Genomic DNA, 12,135 nt, shown 5'->3' with positions numbered 1-12,135 from the left:
TGGACATGGTTGGACCACTAAGAACGGGCAGGAGCGGCTTCACTCATGTGCTAGTAGCAGTCGACAAGTTCACCAAATGGATTGAAGCTAAGGCTATCAAGAATCTTGATGCTTGCACTGCTATCAGTTTCATCAGAGAGTTGATATTCAGATATGGAGTTCCGCACAGCATCATCACTGACAATGGGTCAAACTTCGATTCCGACAAGTTCAGAGCCTTTTGCGCCTCTCAGGGCACACGAGTCGACTACGCTTCGGTCGCTCACCCCCAGTCGAATGGACAAGCGGAAAGAGCAAACGGCTTAATTCTCAAAGGACTAAAACCCCGATTGATGCACGATCTCAAGCACGCAGCAAGCGCATGGGTCGACGAGCTTCCATCAGTTCTTTGGGGATTGAGGACAACCCCGAACCAATCGACCGAGAGAACCCCATTCTTTCTGGTCTACGGTGCCGAAGCAGTTTTGCCGAGTGACCTGCTCCACAACGCACCCCGAGTCAAGCTTTACTCTGAAGATGAAGCAGAACAAGCCCGGCAGGACGCAGTCGACCTCCTGGAAGAAGAAAGAGAAATGGCCATTATCCGATCGACCATCTATCAGCAAGACTTGCGTCGATTCCATGCCAGGAATGTGAAGAGTCGAGCCTTCCAAGAAGGATACTTGGTCCTCCGAGTGGATCAACAGAAGCCACACAAACTCGCTCCTACTTGAGAAGGCCCCTTCATAGTCACCAGAGTCCTCCACAATGGAGCGTACCACCTTTATAATGTCGATCGCCAGATTGATGAGCCACGAGCCTGGAATGCGGAGCTGCTCCGCCCCTTTTATACTTGAATTCTCACTCGGATGAGATGTAATAAGAAAAACTCCTGTAGTTTATTTATCAAAGACAAGAGCGTTATAATTTTCCCAGTGATTGTTATTGTTTTTGTTTGCGGGAGAAATCCCCCAGCGGGTGGCTTAGCTGCGAATCCGTTTCGCCTAAGTTTGTAAAAATAATTTCCTACCGAGTGTTGAGCCAGCCTCCCACTCGGGGGCTTAGCTGCGAACCCGTTTCGCCTAAGTATTTGAAAATCCTACCGAGTGGTGAGCGACCCTCCCACTCGGGGGCTTAGCTGCAGTCCAGTACTCGCCTAAGTATTTGAAAATCCTACCGAGTGGTGAGCGACCCTCCCACTCGGGGGCTTAGCTACAGTCCAGTACTCGCCTAAGTATTTGAAAATCCTACCGAGTGGTGAGCGACCCTCCCACTCGGGGGCTTAGCTGCAGTCCAGTACTCGCCTAAGTATTTGAAAATCCTACCGAGTGGTGAGCCACCCTCCCACTCGGGGGCTTAGCTGCAGTCCAGTACTCGCCTAAGTATTTGAAAATCCTACCGAGTGGTGAGCCACCCTCCCACTCGGGGGCTTAGCTGCAGTCCAGTACTCGCCTAAGTATTTAAAAATCCTACCGAGTGGTGAGCGACCCTCCCACTCGGGGGCTTAGCTGCAGTCCAGTACTCGCCTAAGTATTTGAAAATCCTACCGAGTGGTGAGCGCCCTCCCACTCGGGGGCTTAGCTGCAGTCCAGTACTCGCCTAAGTATTTGAAAATCCTATCGAGTGGTGAGCCAGCCTCCCACTCGGGGGCTTAGCTGCAGTCCAGTCCTCGCCTAAGTACGAAACACATCTCAATCCTCAAGGACGACGAGGTGCAGGTCGACTACCACCTTCTCCTTGGGAGCTGCGCCACAAATACAACGTGTGCTCCATCCCACTCTGCAAGGATGACGAGGTGCAGGTCGACTGCAACCTTCTCCTTCAGAGCTGCGCCACAAATACAACATGCACTCCATCCCTATCCGCAAGGACGACGAGGTGCAGGTCGACTGCCACCTTCTCCTTGGGAGCTTCACCACAAATACAACATGCGCTCCATCGCCGACCCGCAAGGACGACAAGGTGCAGGTCGACTCCTACCTTCTCCTTCGGAGCTGCGCCACAAATACAAAAGTTGTCTCAAGTGAAGAACGAGTTCCACTCGACGGAGGATTCATGAAGATATTCAACGATAAACCAAGTTCAGATAAATCCTAAAGGTTCCAGACCACAGATCGAAGTGCTCGGGCATTCAGCCCGAAAGAGTTTAACGGTTACAAAAACCACTCGGCATTCCGAGGCAAATTTAAGGTGAGGCATAAAAGTTTGTTCACTCCGCAGGAGGAGGACTGGCAGGCTCGACGAACTCGTCCAGGTCGACGCCGTCGGCGATCCGAGTGGCTGCAGCGATGAAAGTCTCCATAAAAGATCGGAAGTCATGCTTCTGGGTGTTGGCGACCTTGATTGCTGCCAGATTATCTTGTCGCACCTCCTGGTAGTGGACACGAACCAAAGACAGAGCCACATCAGCACCGCACCGGGCAGAAGATTTCTTCCACTCCTGCACTCGATCAAGGATCTCGTTAAGTCGAGTCATCAAGGAATCAAGATCATTCTGGAGCGTGGCCTCTGGCCAAAGTGCCGGGTCGATCCGTGACGTGGCGACCTTCAGTCGAGCCAAGTAGTCCACAACACCGTCAATGCGGGATTCCAGTCGGAGCAGATTCATGGCAGTTTCATCTTTCACAGGAGAATTGATTGGGTCCAAACCTGGCTCAATCCGCCCAGTCTCCTCCTCGAAGTTCTAACAAAGCTCTGCATTCACGATCCAGGGATAAGTCAATTTTCGTACGCTGAGTCGACAAAAAACATCAGTCGAAACAAAATGTGTACCTTCAAGCTTGATGAACAACTTCTTGGCAAGGCTCCTCAGATAGCTCTCCAGATCGTCCCTCCTGCGAGCGATGCCTTCCATCTTCCCGTACAGGTTGAGATTGTCCTTCTTCAAGCGCGTGCACTCCTTGTTGGCTTCGTTCAGGGCAGATTTCATCTTGGTGTTCTCTTCTTCCAACTGGCCGACCGAAGCCAGTTTCTGTTCAGCTAGAGCGGTTCTGTCGTCAGCTTCCTTTTTAGCAGCAGCCAAATCCCGATCCTTCTTCGCCAGAGCTTCTCTCAGTTTTTCTGCAAAGAAATGGTGCTTGATTCAGAAAGAGCGGAAGGATACTCAAGCCTAAGACAAACCAGTCGACAAGCTCGTCTTACCATTGGCGTCGTCCTTGGCCTTTTGCAGCTCTGTCTTGGCCAATTCCAAGTCAAGGTTCAGCTGGATCTGCTGTTTCTCCAAGTCAGCAAAGCGAGCTCCAAGATCACAAGATTTCTGCAATCAGGGAGGAGAAGTTATTTTACAGTGAAAAACGACAAAGAAAATAAATACTAAGACTACGGTCGACTGCCCGCAGTCCACCATAGTCTCGGGGACTACACCCAGTGGGCGCACTTTGCGTGCCCCCACCGGTTATGATCCCACTCGACCGGCCCACCGGAGTCGAGTGCAGGGAGTAAAAAAAGGAAAGAAAGAAGAACTCGGACCATAGAACTCAGACCACAGTCGACTGCCAGCAATGGACCGCGGTCTCGGGGACTACACCCAGTGGGTGCACTTGGCGTGCCCCCACCGGTTCTGATCCCACTCGCCCAAACCGAGTAGAAGAGACAGACTACCAGTTCGGGTTACACTCGACGCGGCCAGACCACATCAAGCGAAAGAATCAAAATACAAAGACTATAGTCGACTGCCAGCAGTCCACCATAGTCTCGGGGACTACACCCAGTGGGTGCACTCAGCGTGCCCCCACTAGTTCAAAAATTCAACCGACGCACCCAGTGGGTGTACAGATGCAAAGGTTTTTCGAAAGAGAGTCTTCAGATAACATATCCTAATAGAACAAGCGGTGACCAACTAACCTAAATGTTGCTTTGGAGAGCCGAGCTGGCGCCGTAGGCAGCCTGACTGGCGTCCCGCGCCGTCTTCATCTTCTCCATCATAATACCCGCCTGGCGTATGGCTTCCTTGGCAGCAGTCACTTCGTCCTCTAGGACATGATGGGTCGCAAAAACTGAAGGTGGGTCGACAGGGGCCTGAGCAGTCGACGAAGAAGGCAAGGCACTCGACACTGGCATAACGAGGGTAACAGAACCCCGATTGGCATCGCCAGCGTCCTGAACAACTGGTTCCGCCCTTGGCGTCGACTGTGGCACCTTGCTTGCAGGAGCTTGCCTATTTTTCCTTGTCAAAGGCCTCTCGGGCTCTTCATCATCATCGGGGAGGTCGATAATGTTGGGAGCTGTTCAAAGTTCAATCGCCAAAATCACATCACCCTATGGTGCACATTGCAGTTGAGTCGACCAAATAAAGACAGAATGGCAGAAATCATACCCAGATTGGAAGTGACCGCATCCTCCATTACCTCATCCTCGTCCCTGTAAGCTGAGGTCCCGGGAGTAGCAGCGCTGCCAGTTCCAAAGTTCGTCTGGTTAAATCAAGAAAAACAAACAACACGGGGTGTCGAGTGAATACAAAGGGAGACACTCACGCAGAAGCGACGGGGGATGTCAATCTTAATCTTCGGCAACGCCTTCGGAGGCTTCGGCTCTGCAACTTTGGGATGCTTTGACGCTTTTTCGGTCGGGGTTGGTGAAGAGGTCCGAGGACGCTTTGAAGACTGACCAGCCTGAGCAGTCGCCTTTTCACGGGCACTCGGTCATTCTTGGTCAAGTTTGGATCGCCTCTCCCTGCGGGGAGGCGACTCGACTTCTTCTTCGTCACTTGAGTCGTCGCTTTCTTCGTCCCCTTCACCGTCAGAAGTCCATTCGCCACTGTCGCCGCCGCTCGCCTCTCCTTCCATATCTTGCTCTTGCTCTCCGTTGGGCATTGAATACATTTCGATAAGGGCCTGAAAGAAAGCAGGAAGAATAAAGTCAGTCGACGCAGTATAGACAGTTGCGCGAGTGAATTCAGATTACAATCAAAGCTCGGAATCGGACCTTCTCTGGTACATGGGACTGGTCGAATGGAGGAACTCTCCTGGCTCCCCTGGGGTTGTCCTTGTTTCCGGTCATGCCCGACAGCCACTTCTCCAGTGTGTCGTCATCGACCTCCTCCGGATCCGAGTGGAGTCGTCAAGACCCGAATACATCCACATCGGATGGTCTCGGGCTTGAAGAGGCTGGATGCGCCGCTGAAGGAAAACCTCCAAGAGATCCATACCGATGACCCCGTCACGGATAAGCTGGACCACTCGTTCGACCAGCACCCTAACCTGCGCCTTCTCCTCCGGGAGCACCTTCAAAGAGGAGGGTTTCCTCACTCGGTCCATGGTAAAAGGAGGGAGGCCAGTCGACTATCCTGGCGTCGACTGGTCTTTGCAGTAAAACCAGGTCGACTGCCATCCGTGAACCGAGTCGGGAAGAATCATGGATGGAAAGGAACTTTTCCCTCTCATCTGAACACCAAGACCCCCACACATCTGAATCACTTGTGTTCTCTCGTCACTCGGATTGGCCTTTTTCACCGTCTGAGAATGACAGGTGAAAATGTGCTTGAAAAGACCCCAATGAGGCCGACAACCCAGGAAATTCTCACACAAAGACACGAAAGCAGCTTGATACACGATTGTGTTGGGAGTGAAGTGGTGGAGTTGTGCCCCAAAGAAATTCAGAAATCCCCGAAAGAAAGGGTGAGGAGGCAAGGAAAATCCATGGTCGACGTGGGTGGCAAGGAGAACGCGCTCACCCTCCCGAGGTTGCGGCTCGGATTCCTTCCTCAGAAGCCGCGCCGATCCATGGGGGATCAACCCTCCTTTGGCTAGGTCGTCAAGGTCTTCTTGGGTGATCGTCAAGCAGATCCAGTCGCCCTGGATCCAGCCCTTCGGCAGGCCGGCTCGCGAGGAAGATCCACCCCGATTGGTCGCCTTCCCCTTCGCCTTTGCCGCCGCCTTCTTCGCTCGCTCCAGAGCCGCTGTCTTCTCCTTCCCCATCGTCGCCGGCGAGACGCGTACGGAGCGGTGGCGCTGGGGCGAGAGCGAGCGCGACGAAGAAGCCTGAAGAGGAGAAGAGAGAATGGGAACGCACTGTTCAAGAGACCCCAGTCCGACGCCTTATATGAGGTCGCTTCCGAGTGGCTGACTGGTAGGCCCGGGCGGTCCTGTCAAATCCCGTAACAATCGCGCGCGTGATACGTGGCGAAAAAGGTGGCTCGAGGATCGAGGCGGCTCCGCCCTATTCCATCCGATTACTGTGGCCTCCCCCGTCCCGTGCGCTTCCCGAAATTCGGATCCCGCGAAATCTGCGGGTAGACAACTTGTCAGACCGAAGATCTCCTCCACGCCGTCACTCGGAACCTTTCAAGTAAAGAAACTCACTCGATAAAAAACTAAGAATGGATCAAGGCGACTGAAAAGGAAGTTGCTATCATCACTCAGGTTCATTGGTCCGAAACAAGATATGCTCATGGCATGAAAAATGAGTTGGAGAAGTTCTCAACTCCTTCCCCACTCAAACCTCGATCCATTCGGGGGCTAATGATGAAGCTATGTACCTAGGGTAGGGTCATGGACCTGTCCCAGCTGCCCTACCCAAGGACATCTCAAGAAGAAATCACCTTTCAATCGACTTGGAGGTGTTCCACTCGACAGACTCGAAGACACTCGACCAAGAAGCAATCACTCGACCAAGATCCAACCACTCGACGGCCAGGAGACCTAAAAGCACTCCGCACGCTAATGGTTGGTTATTAAGTAGCTTTTATGGTCATCATAGCACTTTATTAGAGGCGTTACCAGTAATGCCTGACCTTAATGTATTTAAAACCCTGCACAACTGAGGGCCGGAGGGGTCCGGCGAACTCTATATAAGCCACCCCCTCCTTAGTGTAAATGGTTCGCACCCCTGTAATTCATACACGCATAATTCAGTCGACCGCCTCCGGGCTCCGAGACGTAGGGCTATTACTTCCTCCGAGAAGGGCCTGAACTCGTAAACCTTGTGTGCTTACAACTTCTCCATAGCTAAGATCTTGCCTCTCCATACCTACCCCCCTACATTACTGTCAGACTTAGAGCCACGACAGTTGCCGATGCGGAGGTCGGAGTGGTGAGAGCCGGCTAGCAGCGTGCCATGGGTCGGGAACAAACTCCAGCAAGATATATACAGTGCACCCAATCTCAAATCATAGAAAATAGATCAAGCAACTACAGGCTAGAAGTTACATAAAAAATCTGATATGTAATCAGTAGTATTTCATCTACTCACTGCAATATTGGGGTGCAAAAGATTCTCGAGGAGCTGCACTTCTTCCTTGAGTTATCTTATATGCGCCTAATTGTAGAAACAGAAGCCACAAATCACCTCATATGAAGAAAAATCTCAACAACTAAATTTGTAACCAGATCGGTTGGGGAAGTGGTACTCACTTGGGCTTTCTCCCGGGTCGTGTTGGTGCTTCCAGTCAAAGCTGGAACAAAAAATCAAACAAAGGAGAGAGAGTTAGTGTAACAAATGACTTCAAGTCTGCAGAAAGTGCAAACCAGATCACCAAATCGCAAAATCCAGCACCTGCTTTACTGCGAGGAGTTCGACAGTGTCCAGATTCATCCCGAGGTACACATGCCCGAACCCACCAGAGCCAATCATCTCACCCCTCCGACCACCATGCGACGGGACGGCGAAGGGCGCGGTGGCTCCCGCGGCGAACGGGGTGGGAGGAACGGCTGGGCAGCGAAGGGCGCGGTGGCTCCCGCGGCGAATAGAGCGGGAGGAACGGCTGGGCGGCGAAGGGCGTGGCGGCTCCCACGGCGAACGGAGCGGGAGGAACGACACGGCAGCGAACGACACGGCGGCTCCCGCAGCGAATGGAGCGGAGGAACGGCGAGGCGGCGAACGGCTATGAAAGGAACGGCTCCCGCGGCGAACGGTTGTGGGAGGAACGGCGGGGCGGCGAATGGAGCGAAGGAACGACGAGGCGGCGGACGGCTATGGGAGGAACGTCTCCCGCGGCGAACGGCTGCGGGGGGGACGGTGGGGCGGCAAACGGTCCAGGAGGATCGGCGTGCGGAGGCCCCCGCCCGTGTTGCGGCGTCCGTTGGGGGGAGGAGGGGGCGAGAGGTCGAGGTCGTGGGTCGTGCGGGCAGCGGTTTTTCTTTTACGGCGGGGCAGATTAGCGATGGATGGATTGCGGTGGCTTAACGCGTGGTTGCAGTGTTAAACACAGGAGAATTATTGACCATTAGATATTGATGATGGATGAGTGTGATTGTTTGGATCTGCCCCTCTCTTCCTTTTATAGTGGTAGTAAATAAAGAAAACAAACCATCTCATCTCTACCTTTTCTCTTTGAATGATCACTATCTCCTACACTAAAATTTGAAGTACGTAAACCAATTAACGGGTGCAATGATTCAGGTATTATTAGTGTGAGAAACTAATAAATAATCACAACAAATGAAGCCACAATATTTCATCTTGTTAGCACAAGCATTTTTTTGCTGAAAAAGTTAGAACACGCATATCCAATGGAATGCAAAGTATCAAATTAATGCTATCTTGATAAACACACTATTTATAAGAAAAAAATGGCAACAATAAGGCCTTGTTTGGTTCGGCTGTGGATTTCTAAAAGCAGCTGTGAAAAATCTATTGTGAAAAAATAGCTGTAGAAAATCTGATGTGAAAAAGATATAGGTCATTTGGCAAACCAGCTGATACAACTTTTTCAGATTTTGGCTCGCAGCGGAATCAGATTTTGAAAAGCACGTCCTGGGCTGCTTCCGCTTTTGGTTCAAATTTTGGCGGCGGATTTCTGGAATCAGATTCTACTAGATTCACCCTTTGGTTCAGATTCTGCTGCGCAGTAGCAGAATCTGTCGATAAAATCTGAACCAAACAGGGCCTAACAGATCTTAACTTGCAATAAAGGCATTTTAAACACCTTACGTATATATGGAGTACTTTTTGCATTATCATATAGTGATTCGTAGACCTTCCATGGAGGATGTTGCAAACGCTGACGATGGTGGCACGGTTGCAACTTCGGCCTTGGACGGGGGTGGCGTTGAGTCGGAGCAGAGGAAGGATTCAGGCCAAATCCTATTCGGTGCCTTTTGCGCCTGATACTGTTCATTCTATTAACGGGCGCACACCCCTCATGACGTCTGGGTCGGCCAATTTTTCTGTTTCTAAGAAGAAAAAAAGAGCGCGATAAAGGCATTTTAAACACCTTACGTATATATGGAGTACTTTTTGCATTATCATATAGTGATTCGTAGACCTTCCACGGAGGACGTTGCAAACGCTGATGATGGTGGCACGGTTGCAACTTCGGCCTTGGACGGGGGTGGCGTTGAGTCGGAGCAGAGGAAGGATTCAGGCCAAATCCTATTCGGTGCCTTTTGTGCCCGATACTGTTCATTCTATTAACGGGCGCACACCCCTCATTACGTCTGGGTCGGCCCATTTTTCTGTTTCTAAGAAGAAAAAAAGAGCGCAATATCTGGGATTCGAACCCGCGACAAGCTGGCTTGTGTAAGTCGCAACAACCACCAGACCACTTCACATGTTGTGATTATGTGCATGTTTTGCTTCTTTTCTTCTTCTCCTTTCTTTTTTTCTTCTTTCTGTTCTTTTCCCTTTCTTTTTCTAATTCGAAAAACTTTCTTTCTTCATGGTTTTTCTCTGCAAAATTGATGAATGGTTTTCAATTTTTGATGAACTTTTTAAAATTCAATGAGTTGGCTTGTCAAATTCGGTGAACTATTTTTCAAATTTTGATGAACTTTTTTGAAATTCTATGAACTTTTTTCCAATTTCGATGCACTTTTTTCAAATTCAATAACTGTTTTCCAAATTCGGTGGACTATTTTTCATATTTTGATGATTTTTATTCAAATTTTGATGAACCTTTTCAAATTCCATGAACTTTTATTGAAATTCGGTGACCTTTTTTCAAAATCAATGAAGTTTTCGCAAAATTGATGAACTTTTTTTCAAATTTGATGAACTTTTTTCAAATTTGATGAACTTTTTTCAAAGTCGATGAACTTTTTTCAAAAACGATGAACTTTTTCAAAAGTCGATGAATGTTTTTTCAAAATCGATGAACTTTTTCAAAATTTGTGTTTTTTTTTGAAAATCGATGAACTTTTTCCAATTTTTATGAACTTTTTGAATTCGTCAATGTTTTTTGAATACATGATTTTTTTTCTAATTCGTGAAGTTTTTTAAAATCTGTGGGCATTCAAAATTTGTTCAGGTTTCTTCTCAAAAGAAATCCCATTTTTCTAAAGAGCGCGGCTAAAATGCAGTTGTTAGACATTTCGCGTTGCAATCTTTTCGGAAGGGCTGTATTGGTGTAGTGGTTCGCCAACCATGTGCAGGAGCATGATGGTGCTGGTTGATATTGTTCTTTCGATCTTGTTCTTTCAGGATATGTAGTCTGGGTGTGCTAGCTAGTCCGAGTTGATTCGTGAGACCTCTTTGACTCACTCATGCATCTTTGATGCTTTCATCATGTAAATCAACAGTAGCAACTCTTCCAATGTTGTTGTTCAAAAAACATGACCCCCTTTTGTTGTTGATGCTACTTATATGGTACTTATATATACTCCCTCAGTTAGAAATACTTCTAGATTACTAAAATAATGATCTAAAAGGTTTTATATTTGTTTACGGCAGGAGCACTCACTTCATTTGTAAGGCATCAAGACAGTTTCTAGTCTGATTCCATTTGAGCCGATAGGGATAACTTGCAAGGGTGGGTGGTCGATGTTCATGAGAGATGCAACCATGCATGCAGGAAAGCAAAAAGAAGCTCTTTCTAGAAGCTGTCACCTTCAAGGTGGATACTTTTTCCGAGACTGCGTGTGGCGGGTGTGATGCAATCTCGGCTCAGCTTCCAATCCCATGGGCCATGGTCACTCCTGTCGCATCACTCCAGTTGCACGGACGGATGCGGGCGTACGTGCGGGTAGGTGAAGGCGGACATGCCAGGAAAAGTCCGAAAGAACAAGAGAACAAACCGCTGACAAATTAAGTCGCGTCCATCTGACCTCATGAACGGAAGTTGCATGCATGGCCAACCTGGGGGGTGGTGGGTATATGCATGATCTTGGATTTCTCTTTAGATGATTATTCTTGTTTCTTAAAATTTATAGCCTATTTATTTTTATTTCTTTTTTTTGCCTCCTTCTCATTTTTATTTCTTTCTTACCTTTTTATTACTTCTAAATAGTTACGACAATTATTCAGGGCATGTTTACAGTGGTTGATAAGGCGGTATTTTCTTATGTATTCCACGTCTTTTAGAGAAGGCAATGAAACATGTTAGATCGTCACTAGCATAATCCATTGTATAACATGTTTTCTTCCCTTGTGTCAATGACATGCAATATATGAGAGAACACCGTGTTATCAATCATTGTAGATGTCATTTTACAACGGATTGCCTTTCTAGTGTCATATCTAGCATTTATTGTCATGAGATTACCTTTTATTTATACTATTTTATTTGTTTCTTTCTGTTCCTGTATTTTTTGTTTACTTTTTCTATATTTTTTCATTTTGTGTATTTTTATTTTGTTTCAGAATATACATGAATACCTTTTAGATTACGTGAACATATATTCACACACGCATGAAAATATATTCCGAATTTTTATCAAAATATGAATATTTTTTTGTATGCGAAAACATTTTGTAAATATGAGATATATGGTGAGCATTTCTAAAATATATAAAAACTTATATTTAGTTTAATAAATAAAATTTAAAATATAGGAACATTTACCTTCGATTCTATGGACATTTATGTTTTTATATTACTAAACCTATTTTCTTACAACATTTTCAAAATAATTCAAGAAATTCCTTTTTTAGATTTCTTGAGTGGTTTTTAATTTTTTAGATACAAATGAAATATGTGCTAGTGGGCCGTGCCAGAGGCCGGCTCATTAAAGCCCACCGTTGAGGCGGCAATCAATATGGGCTATGTGAGCTGTCAGCGCTAGAATCTCTCTTCCCTCCACGCCGCCACTCCCGCTGTGTGCCTGCCGCCGACAGGCACGCCACCCACCCCGACAACCGTCGCGCCGGCCGCACCCCCCGCCGCCCCCCTCCCCCTCGCCTTCCCTCCGAAGCCCACCCCGCAGCTCGGCGACCTCCCCAGCGTACACCAGCCAGTCTGCGATGACCCTCGTCGGGATTTTCCTCGCAGCCCTCATCTGGTGC

Source organism: Triticum dicoccoides, chromosome 4A (genome assembly GCF_002162155.2).
Source record: "Triticum dicoccoides isolate Atlit2015 ecotype Zavitan chromosome 4A, WEW_v2.0, whole genome shotgun sequence".
In the NCBI taxonomy this organism is placed as follows: domain Eukaryota; kingdom Viridiplantae; phylum Streptophyta; class Magnoliopsida; order Poales; family Poaceae; genus Triticum; species Triticum dicoccoides.
This window is presented reverse-complemented; position numbering follows the sequence as displayed.